This window comes from Lemur catta, chromosome 2 (assembly GCF_020740605.2).
Source record: "Lemur catta isolate mLemCat1 chromosome 2, mLemCat1.pri, whole genome shotgun sequence".
NCBI lineage: Eukaryota > Metazoa > Chordata > Mammalia > Primates > Lemuridae > Lemur > Lemur catta.
This window is the reverse complement of record NC_059129.1, coordinates 54,126,848-54,142,960: the sequence shown is the minus strand read 5'-3', so window position 1 is coordinate 54,142,960 and position 16,113 is coordinate 54,126,848. Positions and strand designations below refer to the sequence as shown.

The following is a 16,113-nucleotide window of genomic DNA, read 5'->3' as shown; positions in this document are numbered from 1 at the left end:
ATGACCCCTGCACATTTCCGTCCTACGATAGCTCCAAGCTGCCTCCTTCCCTTGCATTCTCATCTTTCCTAAGGCTCCAGATCCCATAAGTGGGTAGCGCCCATGTTTGCAGTAGTGGAAGCCGTCTAGGTCTCTCTCCAAAGACTGTGCACTCGGCCACTTCAAAGTTGCTGTTGGTGTTTTCACAGTCTGGATTTGCTTCCTTGCTTTGGTTATTTGCTTTTTAACTGAGAAAGTGAAGGGTGGGGCTACTGCTAACCCCAGCAGAGAGAGGAAGGTGGAGACGGGAGGGAGGAAGGTCTGTGCACATTTAGAGATAACAAGACGCTGATGAATTAACTGCAGTGTTGGAGAGGACAGAGGGGATGGAGAAACTTGAGCACTAACTTTCTTTTCAGCTAAAACAACAAAAATAGTAACAACAAAAGTCTACCTTTTAGGTGCTAATCTTTCCAAAATACATTGATTTCCCACCTAATTCAAGTCTAATAAAAGTGGCTGAGCCTTTCTCAGATTCTTGAATGTATGATGGTCACAGAATGTTATAGATACAGCTATAGTTGGCATAAAAGACTGTTTTGAACCCTCTTTGTTTTTTTCCCTGTCCCCTTCCACTAATGCAAACCTGTTTCTTTGTGACTTTTCTTTAAAGTGTAGGTAAGGCAGATTCTAGTTATATGACGATTATGAGTAGTTAAGTTCTGTTTAACACACTGACTGCCACACTAGAAAAAAAATTTTTTTCATTGGAGCCACGGTGTTTTATTACGAAAATAGAATAAAAACTTCAAAAACAAAACCATCCTTCCTAATTTAATGAAAAATTTGTGATTTTCTATTGTTTTCTGTGCCTGAGTTATATGCAACTTGAAAAAGAGTTCACGTGGCTCCCACGGTGAAGAGACACGAGTGACATATGCTTCAAGAGGCCCCAGGCCCAAAACTAGCATGAGTTAAATGCAACTCACATGGCAGTTAATGTGTTAATTTGAATTCTACAAGCACAGGGATTCATAGAATATAATAATCTGTAGTTTGGGAGACTGTACGGATCATATAATCCAACTGCCTCATTTTATAAACAAAGAAATGAACACCAAGAGGGAAGTGACTTGCTCAAGAACAATCAATTAGTAGCAGTCAATATGCAAATCACATTTAACTACAGGTGGAATGTCCTTTCTACCTAGTGGGTGCGAAATGAACAAATGACTGGGAAAGCTGTCACACTGATGGGAGGGAAGGATCTGGAGATGCCCTCGAGCCTCCCTATGTCTGTATTAAGACCTCCAATGCTGAGAGGTTTCAAACACCACCAACTCAAAAGGGATTAGAGACACTTTTCCCTTCCCCATGTATACTGTGGCCTATAGACTTAGGCAATGGGTGTCATTTTGGGGCCTCTCTTTCCAGAATTGAGGGAGACAAAGACATCAAGCAAGAACCTTATTTAGTGACAGAGCCCCGTCTATCCTGAGCACAGCTCGAGACCCTCTGTGGAGAGAATGGGAAAAATCCGACCTCACCTGGTGGCCAGGGCTCCAGCAGTGAGTCTGGGCACTGAGCAAAGACCACAGAGCACAAATCTCCCGGCCCCACCAAGCACCCCGGACATTGCAGAAAGAGACAGGGTTCCAAACACCCTTTAACTCCACGCCCAGTCCAGATCCAGGAGCCTCAGGCTAATATAATCAGATCTTTTAGAAAAAAAATAATGCACAGTTATGTTCCAAATAATAAATTTTGTGGCAAATTATAATGTGTTACGAATGTGAATTTTTATTTAGAATGAGAAGAAATCACAACATATTACAAAAGTAAAAAAAGCCATCAAAACCCACAAACATCACAAAATCAAAAACATTATCGCTTAACTCGGACACACTCTTCACTATTTTTCTATGTTTTTGTATATTTTGTGCATCATCTCTTTAGATGATAATGATTTTCAAATGTTATTTTCTACATAAAGAAAAAAAGGCAATTCAGTCTTCTGTCACAGTGGATCAAAACTTGTTTTTTGTTTTTGAGTATTTAGGGGGATTAGTTTCAATTAGGCATCGATGAGAATGAAATCTTCCACTGAAACAATTTTAGACCCCTGGTGATGGGAAGAATTTCCGCCGCATATCTGCTGGCTCCTTGCATTTACATATTTCTCCCTCTTCACTGCTCTCACTCTGCCAGTGTCATGTGCCTTCAGACACGGTGAAGTGGGTCCTGCACTCTCACACCATGATGGGGACAAGGCCACCCAGTGGGTGGTAGGAATACCCCCGCCTCCCACACCAGGATGGCTATAGGATACACTATGAAACCTGAACTAATGTGCCCCCAACTCAATTTCTCTTTAGCCAATCCCAAAACTGCCCATAGCCACTCCAAGGCCACCTGACCACAAGGGTGGTGGATGTCATGGAGAGCAGGTGGGTGAGAAAAGGCAGTGGTCGTAACTGGTTGTGTTAAATGGCTCATCTCTGCAAATTTTACAAAGACACGTGAGTACTAGGGCTCCCGCCTCCCATGTAAATGGTGGGGGAGGGGGAGGTCCTGAAGCTTCAGCCTCATCAGCTTCGCAGTAAATGCAGGCCTTGAATCTGGAACCGCGAGACCCGCTGATAAAGGTGAGTACCTGCCCCCACGCCCCAGTAAGCTGGGTCACCTGATGTCTGGACCAAGTTGCTGATCTTCTTAGGTTTGCAGCCAGGGCATGGCGGTGGGGGTGGTCCCAGATAATCCTTAAAATGGATCCACATGTGGCTGGATTTGTCTGATGAAGTGGGGAGGAGGGTGAGGAACCAAGATCAGCAAACGTCTGTATCCAGGGGTTGATTAGCATCGTGGGGGAAGGAAAGGAAAGAGCCGTCTGTGTCGGTGTGGGAAGCGGGGAGGGGGAGGGAAGACAGCATGATGTCTCTCTCATACTCACGCATACGCACATGCACACACATGCACACACGTGTACACCAGCCAATTCCAAACATGGGTGTGGGCACAATGGGGACAGGGCTTCAATGTGAAGCTGGAGGAGAGGATTTCTAAAGGTCTCAGCAATCGCTGGCACTCATGTCATCACCTGGTCAAGCCCCAGCAGACTTTGCAACAGAGTGGGGTGGTGGCCCTTCCCTGTGTCAACCGAACACAGCATGGCTCTGGCAGGGTGAGGGCTGGCAGCTCTCAGAGAAGGTGGCCCTGAACACAGGCCACGGCACCCCCACAGCAGATGCTAGAGCAGGGAGGAGGCCATGCAGGCATAGGACATCGTCGGGAGGGGCCAGAGGGGAAGAGAGTGCCACACGGTGACCACGGCTGGCACATGTGACACCTCTATGCATGACTCCCAAAATGACCTCGAGGCTCTGCGGAGGCCTGAGGCTGTGTGAGCAGGTGGGGCAAACCCGGGAAGGACCACACGGTGAGGCCAGGGAGAGTCAAGTCTGTCTCATGGACATCAGCGTCCCGGCCTGCTGTATTAGAACCCGTCACAGCAATGTCATTGGTCGGAGTCTGAAGGGCGAGGAGGGCTACAGTGACCCTCTCCAGGCCCAACACTTAGGGGTGGGAGGGTCATGTTAGAAGGAGATTCTACTTATTCACTTATTCCTTCATGCATCAAATATTTTTTGAGCTTGCACTATGTGCCAGGCGCGGTTGTGGGTGAAGTGGAGAGTTCCAGCTGGGAGACTGCCAAGGGAACTGGCTGTCACCGAGGAAGGGGTGGCTCCATTCCGTCAGCAGCTGCTGTGCACCCTGCAGCCGGAGGTGACACCACTTACTGGTCAAGCTTCCGCACTCTGGAGCCAAACTGACCTGGGCTGAAACCCATATCCGCCCCTGGCCAGCTGTGAGAACTTAGGGGAGCCACTTCATTGTCCTGAGCTTCTGGTGTCGTGGTCCTTACCTGTACAGCAGGAGTAATAACCAGACTTACTTGCAGGGTAAGCACGAGGGCTAAAATGTACAGTCCACGTAAGGGTTCAGCGCCCTGCCTGGTGCACAGAAGGGCTTGGTAAGTGTGAGCTGTTCATACCCTATTCGTATTGTTATCGTCTCGTTCTCCCCGTCTGGAAGTCATGCCGCAGTGCGGAGCCGTGGGCCACAGGAGGGCACATGCCAGCGACAGAGAGCCCGGCCTTCAGCAGGCGTGTGCAGGGGACAGCACTGTGGCCTCGGTAGCACCAGAGCGTGCTGACAGTGGCTGCAGGGACCTGGCAGCCTAAGCAAGGAAGGAACTTGACAATGCCACAAAGGAGGTGGGAGATGCACACACGGGCTCACAGATGACACCTGCTGGAGCCTCTCGGGAAGACTGGGGGAGGGGCCATTAGGAGGGCGGTTAGGGTCCCTCTAGCCACAGCTGGGGCCAGGGCTGGGGAACTGAGCTTTGCTGAACTGTGCTTCTCCCTCCAGGCTGGAGGCTGGGGAGCTGTGGGTACAACAGACATACGCGCCACTTATTAGGCCTGGGCAGGGGGGAGGCAGTGACTGGGCCCCGAAGGATCAATAGGAGTTCACCTGGTAGGTCACCAAACAGTTTAGGCAGCTGCCACCACCATCCTGCATGGGAAGGAGGAAGGAAGGGGGTGGGAGTGAAGCTGGGAAGTTAAGTTGAAGCCAAATTGTGAAAAGCCTCCTATGACAAACTCTGCTCAACCTTGCAGGTTTGGGGGACCCACTGGAGTTTTATAAGCCAGAAACAGAAGCAGACAGAACAGTCAGTTGTGCATTTTATTAAGGGTCCCCTAGGGCAGTGCGGGAAGTAGACTGTGTACGTTCGGGGTGGGAGACAGGGTGCGAGCAGTAATCAGAAACAGCGCAAAGTATTAGGTTATTACGTATGAAATGTCCGATTTCCTTAAGTATTAAGTTTGACAGTTGGCACCTCAGACGTTTCACTTTGACACTTTGTTTGTTTTTATTTTTATTTTTTGTCTTTTTTTGTATTGTGAAGGTACATCCTTCATTCTTTCAAATGCAAGTTTTGGCTTGTGATTATCTTTCAATTTTTTTAGAGCAATTTTTGTAAAACCATGGATAAGTCAAAAATATGTGCTATTTTTGAATTTGAGTTCCATTGTGGAACCAACGCAGTGCTCGAAACATCAATGAAGTGTTTGGGAACGATGTGGCTAATGAACACGCAGTACGTAGATCATTTAAGAAGTTCCATTCTGGTCATTTTAATCTTGAAAGTGGCCACGTGGATGACCTGAGGCCAAGGTGGATAACGATGAGCTGAAAGCTGTAGTGGAAGCGAATCCATCTCAACCTATGTGTGAATTATCAGCAAAGTTTGATGTTACTATTCCAACAATATTGGACCATTTGAAACAAATGGGCACGGTAAAGAAGCTGGACAGATGGGTTCCACATGAACTAAACGAGCGTCAAAGAGAAGTCATCTGGAAGCTCGTCTTTCTTTGCTGTCAGGGTACAAAGGCGAACCATTTCTGTACCTTATTGTTACGGGTGATGAAAAATACATTCTTTTTGATAATTGCAAGCATTCGGCACAATGGTTGGATAAAGATAAAGTGCTAAAACATAGCCCAAAACCAAATATTCATCAAAAAAAGCTAATGGTGTCTGTTTGGTGGTCCAGCGCTGGTATTATCTACTACAGCTTCATGAAACCTGGTCGGTCGATTATAGCAGATGTCTACTGCAATGAATTGGATGAAATGATGAGGATGCTTTTGATTAAGCAGCTGAGATTGGTCAATAGAGACAGGCCAATCCTGTTGCAAGACAATGCTTGACCACATATCACACAAACAATGCTACTCAAACTACAAAAGCTGGACTTGGAAACTCTCTGTCATCCATCCGTATTCCCAAGACTTTACACCAACTGACTGCCACTTCTTCCAGGCTTTGGACCACTTCCTGCAAGGAAAAATATTCAATTCTCAACAAGCTGTGGAAAACGCCTTTTGCTTTCATTGCCACTCACTCTCCAGGCTTCTTCACTGCTGGCATAAACAAGCTACCATTAGGATGGCAAAACTGTGTTGACAGTTAAGGCACATATTTTGATTAATTGTACTGCTTGTTTGAGATATAATAAACTAAAATTTTGATTGGAAATTGGACATTTCATATTTAATGACCTAATAACAACACTTATGTGTCGAGTGATGTCAGTTGGCACATGAGGATGTAGCTTTTTCTGTCTTTGCAAGTTAACTAGCCTCCTTTCTTTCCCCACAGCAGCGACATGCTCACAGGCCCTTGCAGGTGAACCTCCTGCAAGGAGCTCCTGGTTCCTCTGGTTCCTTGTCCTAAGGACACAGAGACTGGATTGGTGTCTAGGCTTTCTAGAAGTCCAGAGCAAGGCCACCCCTGAAATATCTGTGCTCCAGAGAATACAAAAGCATCCAAACTAAATGAGATAAAAGAACAATTTCTTTTCAGGCTATCTTTCTAATAACCTGGATATCAGAGTAAGCTAGATGTGAACACCTGGGTCCCAAGCTATGTTCGTATGTGCAGAATGATTAAGACACAAAGAACTGATCTGGAACATGAAGAAATGTTCCTTTATGCCCCAGCTGATTCTCTTTCACCAGATGATTTGTCTGTTAGAAGAGAAACAAGAAAAAACGATGAGCTGGGCTCTTTGACTCTTGCTTTGTATGTAACCAAAAGCGTCAGAATGACATGGGGGTGGGAGGGAGAGTAACGCTTTCTGGTGGATGCGCAGACCCTGAATTTCCCCCACCCCGAGCTCTGCAGAGCCTGCCCCACCAGTGGGTCCCACTGCTCAGCCCTCCTGTCTCCCTGCTGCCCCAGAGCACATCGCTCCTTCTTGTTCCTACCTTGCCTAACACCCTCAGACACTCCCGAAATACTCTCTTTCCTCTGTCCTCATCCCAACCATCCATCCATCCAGGTCCAGCTCATTCTTCACATCCGCCCTTGATTTACCCTAATCAGGCCAGTCCCCACCAAAAATAGCAATAGCAGTGACCCATGCTGAGCCCAGCAGGCAGACCCAAGGAGCACTCATTCACCACTGCCACGTGCCAGCAGGACCATCTGGGCAGCAGTGTGGCCATGCACAGGCCAGACGGGACTCGTGGGACTCTACAGTGCTTCATATCCTCACAGGGCCCCTGGAAGCAGGCTGCCCTGTTCATTATAGACAGACACCTGACACTCAGTAGGCTCGAGGATCATCACCATGGCCACACTGGCAACGGTGGGGTGAGCTTTAAATGCTGGTCAGCGTGGTGCACGCTCTCAAGCACCATGACCCACGGACCACCTCCTACGGTGCTTGTAGCTGGCACCCTGTCATACCTCAGGTACCCACCATGTTTTCTTACCATTTGGTGTGTGATAGATTTGGCTCCATAGCTGAGATTGTTTAAGGCAGGGGCCCAATCTTTCATGTCATTATTTCCCATAACAGCTGGTGCCATGCTTAGTCTAAAATACTTGGAGTGAGCAAGGCCCACCTTATCTGGCTCCCAAGCTCCTATCTTTGTTTTTCACCCAGAAATTCAGCAGCAGAGGGAGGGCCAGTGGGAATCCTGGGTGCTGAACACCCTCCAGGCCATCGTGCTCATCTCCAGCCCCTGTTATCTTCTAACCCTTCACAGCCCTTCTAACGCTGCACAGGGCTGGCTAGTTCATGCAGGACCCAGAACCTTCTATTCTATTACTATTTAATCATGCCATAGACTCTAAACCCATTATGGCGTCTTTTTTTATCTCCCAAGTAAATAGTCAATAACGAATAAATCCTATGGCAATGCTCTCATGCCAGCTATTGTTCCAACACAGGGTTCTCAGTCCGGCAGTGTCAGTGTCACCTGGGAACATGCTAGAAATGCAAAATGAAGGGGACTCCCTGGAGTGGGCCCAGCAATCTCTATTTAACAAGCCCTCCAGGTGATTCTGTGTGCACCAAAGTTGAGAACCACCTTCTTAAGGGCTTTTCGTGTATTAACTCACTTTGTTCTCTTTCCAACCCCATGAGGTAGGTTCTCATGTGAACCCCACTTTGCCGCTGTGGGAACTGAGGTGCAGAGTTCAGCAAACTTCTCAGTCACACAACTAGGACCCAAACCCAAGCCAATATGCTTCCAATCCCTCTGTGGGGGAGAGAGGGCTTGAGCTCAGGGAATTTGGGGATATCTATCTGCCTTACCCCTGGAAAAATGTCTGCAGATGAGAGGCTGTGGGCACAAAACAGGGCTGCCCTGGGCGTTTGGGTGGGTGAGGACACACCGGTTTTCCTGAGAGTCATGCGGATCTGTGAACCATGGCTGACCTCAAGGCAGGGAAGAGCAACTTGACTAAGTGTCTGAAGGGGATGCTGTAGAAAGAATAAAATCATTTTAAAACCAACCTTTGCCAAGTCCAGACTGTTTGATGATGTGCTTTGCCCAGGGTCTGACACAGTCGTTTTCCAGCCTACGCTGACCTCAGTCCAGTGAATGCTGCCACAGAAGGGTGGCACTGCATTCGTCCCATAACTGTAGAGCTATTTTATCTAAAGGCAAATGGCTGAGAGGGCAGAAAGGGCATCTGGGAAATCCCACCACAAGGCTGTCAGGCCCAGCCAGGCTCCTCCATCTGGGGTCCCAGGGGAGAGCCGAGGATGGCCACTGTGACATGGTAGCACATTCCTGTGGCTGACACCATGCAATTTTCTTTAAATGTACACTTAAAGATTTTACTAGCTTTGGAGATCGGGGCATCCAGATGGGAATATTCATTTATAAGAAAGTGACATGGCATTTTTTCTGGGGTGGGGACAGAGAAGGATGCAAGTGTAAGTTCTCTGGCCCTATCAAAAACCCACCATCACAGTCCTCCTTACCTGAGATATAAGGTCTCACATTCATTAATTGAAGGAATATTTATTATTTTCAAAATAAACTCTGAAGTTCAAAGGGCTAGATTAGACCTGCTTTACTTCTCTCTCCCCAATCCCATTGAAATAATGATACATAAACACAAAAGAATAAATCCAGAACAAACATGGAAGGGCCTCAGCAGCAATCCAGAAAATTACAAATGTCTGGAACACAAGCAGATGGGATCATATTGACAGATAAAGCTGAGTGGAAAAATCTACACCCCAAATACACACACAGGAAGAGATGTGGCCCAGAGGTGGCACCGCCCTTCCCAGCGAAGCCCTGAAGAGGCTCAGAGTGAGCCTCCCACGAAGAGCAGGGACGGGCTGTGGGGGAATGAATTCAAGTTGTACAGCCCCACCCTCCTCTTCGGGCAGCAACTGGCTGCAATGGCATTTGCCTGTGTAGAAAAAGAGAATGTGGCCTTGGCTTCTGGAACATTCTCCCCCCCAAAGGTCTCCTGTTCAGTGACAGGGATTTGGTCATATTACTTGGTTCTGCAGCATATAGTATTTTCATAATCCCAATACCTTATATCCTGTGTAATGCTTTTCAGTTTTTCAAATCAACTTACAGACAAAACTTGGGAGACCTAGAGTATAAACTTTATAAACCTTGAAAAGATAAAAGTAAATACTACAGCTCAGAGTAGGGAGGTGGGGAAGGTGGAGAGGGCAGGGAAGCACAGGGGTGTGGCGGCCTCATGTAATGGTCACCCACAGGTAAGTACCTACCTGTGTCAGAATGTTCTGGGCCCTGGGAGGCAGCAAAGAACCAGACAGACGTTCTCAGCCCTGGGGGCACGTTCTCAGCCCTGGGGGCACCTTCACAAGTCAATAGATGCTGCCTAAAATTTGATGAATCATGAAATGAGGGTTTAAATATTTTATTTAATACCTATAAACGTAACCACAAGAATGACTGAAGATTATATCAGCATGTACAAAAATCCACAGAAGACAAGAGGGTGTAAATGTGCTAAGAATCTCTGTCACAGCAGTGGGGGGCGGATGCAGTATAAATTGAACAACTTCAGGAAACAGATGTAAAAGGGAATTGTCTAGGTGTGCCGTGGGAGTCACCAGAAGTGAAAACTGACATGATTAAGGAGTTATATCCTGGACGTGAGTTCACAGTGGTTGGGGAGAGGCTTACTCTCCAATAGCCCTTGATATTTTTGTTCATGTGCATGCATTCCTCTTATAAATAAATAAGCAAAATGATTTAAGAAAAACAACTTCACATACTCTGGAGAAACATAAGGTAGATGTTCTCATTCTCATTTTATATGTGAAGGAACAAAAGCCAGCCCTTGATCGTGTACTTGTGATTAGAAACCTGGTCTCCCAACCACTGGCTTCAAATTCCCCCTCAAACCTTCTGCTTTTGCATGCAAACCGAATAGTGTTGGAATCCTTGATTCATTGATGTGAACCTCTTGCAGCTCACTGTTCATCTTTGAAAATCGACAGAATATGGCTACCACCCCAGAGTAGTAAGGGCAGATGCTAATCACCTAGCACAGGGACTCGTACAAAACAGGCCCTCAAAAATGTCAGTTTCTTTTCTTTATGTTTATTTTTTAACCCATGCCAAATTTGGAACATTAATACCATTTGTCCACCATGTTATCTTTCTTGTCATTTCATGTGAATTATCACTAATGCTGACTAAATTTGACAGTATTTCATTTTTGGCCATATTACAGGGGTTGTCATGACTTAGCAAGGTAGAAATTGTCACACTGAAAGCATTTGGCAGGCAGATGTGATTCCGTTGACACACAACCAACAGGCCGAGGAGGTGAGTGTTTGAGGGTGTGTAGTGTGAGGGGAACGGGGAAGAATTTTACCTCCACCCCCCAAATACTCCTTTCCCACTCACCACACTGAGATGTCACCCTTAGAGATACTCCTCTGGACTTTGAAGAATTTTGGATTTCTCTGGTTCCCTATGAAAGTGCAAGTGTCCCCAGCCACAATCACCTGGAAGGGAGGCTGTGCAGCTGACAGAACAGTCTGCTGGGAGACTGGCCTGGCACGGGTGTTGGAGAAGAAAGAGGGAGGAGCACAGAAGCATTGAAGGGGGACGGCACCAGAGACATCCCACCAGCTGCCCAGGTGTCTTCTGCATCTTATACCCCGTGAGACGCAGAACTTCCCGCAGAGACACCGGGTGTTAATATGTAAGCGCTCACACAGATCACGCACCAACTGTGTGCTAGCTGGGCATGTGCCGATGCTTCACACACTTAATCCTCACAGCAATCCCATCAGGTTGTCATTATCATTATTTCCATTTCACAGATGAAGAAAGTGAGGCACAGAGAGGCTAAGTGTCATAGCCAAGTCACACAGCTGTGTGACGGACCCTGGACATGAGCCCAGGTAGCTGAACTCCAATGCTGATTTCTACAATGAATAGAAACATACTCCCCACACTAGTAACACACACACACACACACGCACACACACACATCCTGGGAGGACTTTGAGGGAACTGCTGCTTCCAAGGACTGCCAGGTGCCACATTCTGCCTTTTAGAGAACATGAGACATGAGTACCCTTTCTGTTTGATGTAAGAGAGCTTATCTGATACTAGCATAGTAGACTTACCCTCTGTTGATCCAGAGGAAAGAACTAGAGCAAACAAATGGGACTTAGGGGACAGACAGTAGCTCAACATAAGCAGTATTAAAAATGGGGGGGGTGATGTGATATGTAATGAGCTCCCTGTCAGTGGAAGCGTTTTAGCTTTGGCAGCTGCAGCCCAGAAATGGGCAGATGGTCTATGTCCTGGGGACAAGACTGGAAGCGACGGGAATCAGAGCTCCTCCCAGCCCAGAAAGTCAAGTCAAACATACTTATCCAGATCTGCCGGTGCAAAGCAGTGTATGCTGAACCAAAAGGAGATGCATGATAAATAAGACCTGACCCAGCCTCTCAAGAGTTTACAATGTGATTCTCAGACTTTCTAATATCATCTTCATAGAGTTTCTGGGAGGAATTTAATAAAGAACAGTGAGGATTCATTCCTTTCATCTCCTATGGGTAAGTCCGTCCTGACCTGCCCAGTAACCCTTTCTCTTCTCTGTCTGCTTCCGGAGAGTGCTATGAGGATTCTGGCTTATTTAAAAAAAAAAAAAAATAGGAAAGAAAGAAAAAAGAAAAACATACGTTTGGTATGTTCTACATCTTTGCTTCTGCAGAGGAAATGCTCTGTGTTACTGTAAATAATAATTTGCAGGTCACTCAAGGTTGTTAAATGTCCCCAATGCTTTTTCTTACTTCCCTCCAGACTCTCGTAATTACTATTGCTCTGAACCCAGCGGGTAAGAAGCATATTTCTCTGTCCAGGAAATGACAGCAGCATGGTACCCTCTTCCCACTTCGGGGAAAGCCTCCGTGTCTGTGTGTTGAGCCTGTCCAAAGCCCATGTCAGAGCTGTTCATGTGCCTGCATGGACACAGCTGCATGAGAACGCAGCAAGTGGTCACCCAAAAGACCTAAGGCTGCGAGTCGTGGCACCTGGAGTCTAAAGCTGGCTCTACCACTAGCTGTGTGACCTCAGACAGGCCACAAAACCTCCTGGGCCTCTGTTTCTTCATCCGTAAAGCGGAGAACATAGCACTTCCCATGACTAATAACTACTGTTGCTATGAGAATTCATTCTTTTAGCCGATATCTCATTCAGCTATTTGTGGATCATTACTAAGGACCAGGCACTGTTGTAGTCTTTGGGGGTGCAGTAGCAAGCACAGCAGTCTCCCTCTCCCTGGAGTATCACTGGGGGAAGCAGGTAAACAAATGTATAAGCAAAACATACAGGGTTTCTAAGGGCTTTGGCAAAAAGCAAAATAGGGAAGGGGAATGTAGAGCGCTGGGTCGAGGAAAGGGAGGCATTTCTAAGAGGTGCCACTGGGACATAGGCCCCAAGCAGGGAAGGAAGGGGGCTGAGAGAGCATTTGGGGAAAGAGCATTCAGATGGTGGGAGCAGCAAATGGAAAGACCCCGAGGCCAGGGTGAGCCTGGCATGTCCAAAGAATAGGCCAGAGTGGCTGTAGCAGAGCAACTGGGAGAGATGCTGTAACTTGGGACTCAGAAGCGTGTGGGACCAGACAGGATAGGCCTTGTGAGGCTTTTGACTTTTACTCTGAGTGAGATGGGAGCCACTGGACAGTTTTGAGCAAAGGAGTGATATAATCTGACTTGAATTTTAAAAGAATCTCTCCAGCAGCTGTGTTTAGAAAAGAAGAATCAAATGAAATAATATTTCCCAAGGTCCTTTGAAAAACACAAAGTACAACAAGAAAATGAGATACAGCGAAAACTCAGTACTCCAGGCCCCTCAGGGAAAACGTTGTCCTGGAGACCAGACGTGGTGGATTAAATGTGGCCACACATTCATTGTCACTTTCCCCATTGAGAGGTCAACCTGATCTCCCCTCCCCTTGAATCTGGTTGGTCCTGCATCCACTTACTAAATAAGATATGGCAGGAGTAATGCTGTGTCGTATCTTTCCTCTCTTTCCCCCATGAAATCCTCACCCTTGGAACTGCTTGTCTCAGAACCCAGCTGCTGGGCTGGGAGAAGCCCCAGTCACATGGACAGGCCAGGTGTAGGCACTCCAGGTGGCAGCTCCAAAAGGGCTCCAGACAGCTGCCACCATCAGCCACCAGCCATGTGAGTGCAGCATCTCAAGACCTTCCAGTCCAATCCAGCCCCCGGATGATGGTAGCCCCAGCCAACATTCTTTGGGACAGAAGAACCTCCCAGCTGAGCCCATTTAACCCATAACATCATGAGACTTAGTAAAATAGGCATCATTAAAGCCACTATATTTTGGGGTGCTTTGTTATACAGCAATAGAAAACCAAAACTTTAGGATTTTCTAGAAAGTTTAGAGTCTACCCAATTAAGGATCAAACTTGAAAAGGAAAAATATTAACCATAATGCATGGAAAACTTTCTAAAATAGAATACACATTTCCCTTCCTTCTTAAACAGAGTTTACCCACACTGATTAATCACTTCTTAGTGATTTCGTCGGTGTATGTTTGCCTTGTTTTTATGATGCAATGATGCCCTGAGGACCTACTGAAGTAACTGGGGCTTTTTTCCTTTTTCTTACTTCCCTCCAGACTCTAACTGGCCCTATGCCTGTTTTCTTCCTTAGGTATTTTAAGTTTTTTAGAAAGTTATTCCTTGTCATTATTTATTTTTCTGTTTGTGCCTGTTTATGTCAGCTCCTCCTCACGCCTCTGCTAATTTGTTCTTTGCACTTTGAGTGGAAGAAAATTTTTATGGTGATTTGGAAAGTATGAATAAATAGGCTCAGAGTATAGGCCTGATTTTATAAAAGGGCATGACTGTATTTGCAACTTTTGTGACAGCTGTTTTGCTTACCACCTGGCTCTTCACCATATTCTTTATGAATAGGCCTGCTGGATAACTGAGTTTAGGATGGGGAGGAATTTTTATATTATTCCTATAAATGTGTTTAGATACTGGTTGGTTCATAGAATCACAGAGCTGTGAAGAAACCTTCCAAAGATATTTAAGTTCCACTTCCTCAATTTATGGATGAGACATAGAATATATGTTTGACTTTTATAAAGTCAAAGACTTAGTAACAGAACAGGACTAGACCCCAGGCTTCCACCTTGCAGGCCAGCGTTCTTCTACCAGGTCCTTCTGGGCACAATTCTGCCTTATGATCTGCAAATCCCTAGTGAGGGCAGGAAGCCTGAGAAACACATTCCTACGCGAGCTCGTGAAGCACAGGAGAAACGCTCTGCTCCGCCATGCCACTTACCAGCCATATGGCAGTGGGTGAGTTGCTTGGGCTCTCTGGGCTGAATTTACTCAGGATAACAAGTTCCATTTTCCAGGACTGTTATGAAAAGTAAATAATAGGCCGGGCGCGGTGGCTCACGCCTGTAATCCTAGCTCTGGGAGGCCGAGGTGGGTGGATCGCTCGAGGTCAGGAGTTCGAGACCAGCCTGAGCAAGAGTGAGACCCCGTCTCTACTAAAAATAGAAAGAAATTATCTGGCCAACTAAAAATATATATACAAAAAAATTAGCCGGGCATGGTGGCTCATGCCTGTAGTCCCAGCTACTCGGGAGGCTGAGGCAGTAGGATCGCTTAAGCCCAGGAGTCTGAGGTTGCTGTGAGCTAGGCTGATGCCACGGCACTCACTCTAGCCCGGGCAACAAAGTGACACTCTGTCTCAAAAAAAAAAAAAAAAAAAAAAGTAAATAATACATGCTGAGTACCTAGTGTGATGTCTGGCACTCAATTACTATTCATTTAATGATTAGCATTCCTTTCTTGTGCCCTGTATTAGTCTTTGCCCTAATACAGAGTATGAGGTTCCCTATATGGTTGGATTAAAGACTATACCAGCCTTTCCTTCTCCCTGTAACCTTAACTACTTGATAGGAATATTCCACCTCTAGAGTCTCGTCTCTGGGGATGGCATTGCAAAGGTTGTCCAGTGAAGGCTTCTACTAAGATACGCATCACTTGTATAGGTGGAGGAGGAGCTGTTGAGAGAGCCCATACCAAACAGAATCCAGGCTTGCAGATTCCTGCTTATGGGACCTGCTGTTGAATAAGACTTCCCTGGGGATGAGGAAGAATGGTGGCTTGCCAGAAAGTGAACGTTTGAAGGGATGCAACCCCAGAAGCCAGCAATGAGATGCAAATGTCTCCCTTCCTGCACCACCCCCACCATCAGCTCCCTGAAGACTGTGCAGCCCCCCAATACTTGTTTTGGAGAGATTTTAGTCAGTGCTCAGAGGAAAGGGGTTGGGGGGCGGGGAGAAGAAGGCCAGTAAATCAAGAACAGGTTTTTCTTCCCATCAGTTGGTTTAAAGTATAGAGCCAATGTCAACCAATCTAGAATTTCTAAGTTGTAAATTAAAGAATTGAATGGTAAGATTTTTATCTGAGCTGCTTCATGAAAGCCACTATTCAGAGTCCTGGTTTATCACACTCCTCGTGTAGTCTGAGCTGAGCTATGGGGGCAACGCCTCACACCAGCCTAGGGAATTCAGTGGGAAAGCGTTCATTTCTACCTGGCTCAGGCTGTGGGGCTTGGATGGGGCACTTCTACTGGATCTTCTTGTTTCTCTTCCAATTTATTTCCCTCAACAGAGTTTTTGTGCTGTGGACTAATCATGCAGAAACATTCAGACCAATGAAGAACCTTGCAAGACTCTGAACAACTCATTGTCCA

General features: G+C 46.5%; 1 long non-coding RNA gene across 2 annotated transcripts in view; it reads right to left on the bottom strand.

The window, feature by feature from the left end:
* Positions 1–3,799: 3,799 nt before the first annotated feature.
* Positions 3,800–16,113, bottom strand: part of LOC123631977 — a 30,905-nt gene continuing 18,591 nt past the window's right edge. Inside the window, exons 2-3 of one of the 2 annotated variants that reach the window (XR_006733275.1) lie at positions 9,605–9,717; positions 3,800–3,901 (exon numbers count right to left, since the gene is read on the bottom strand). This is a non-coding gene — a long non-coding RNA (uncharacterized LOC123631977). Of the gene's footprint in view, positions 3,902–5,872; positions 5,887–9,604; positions 9,718–16,113 lie in introns of those variants that run through there. The other variant, XR_006733274.1, reaches the window with a different exon arrangement.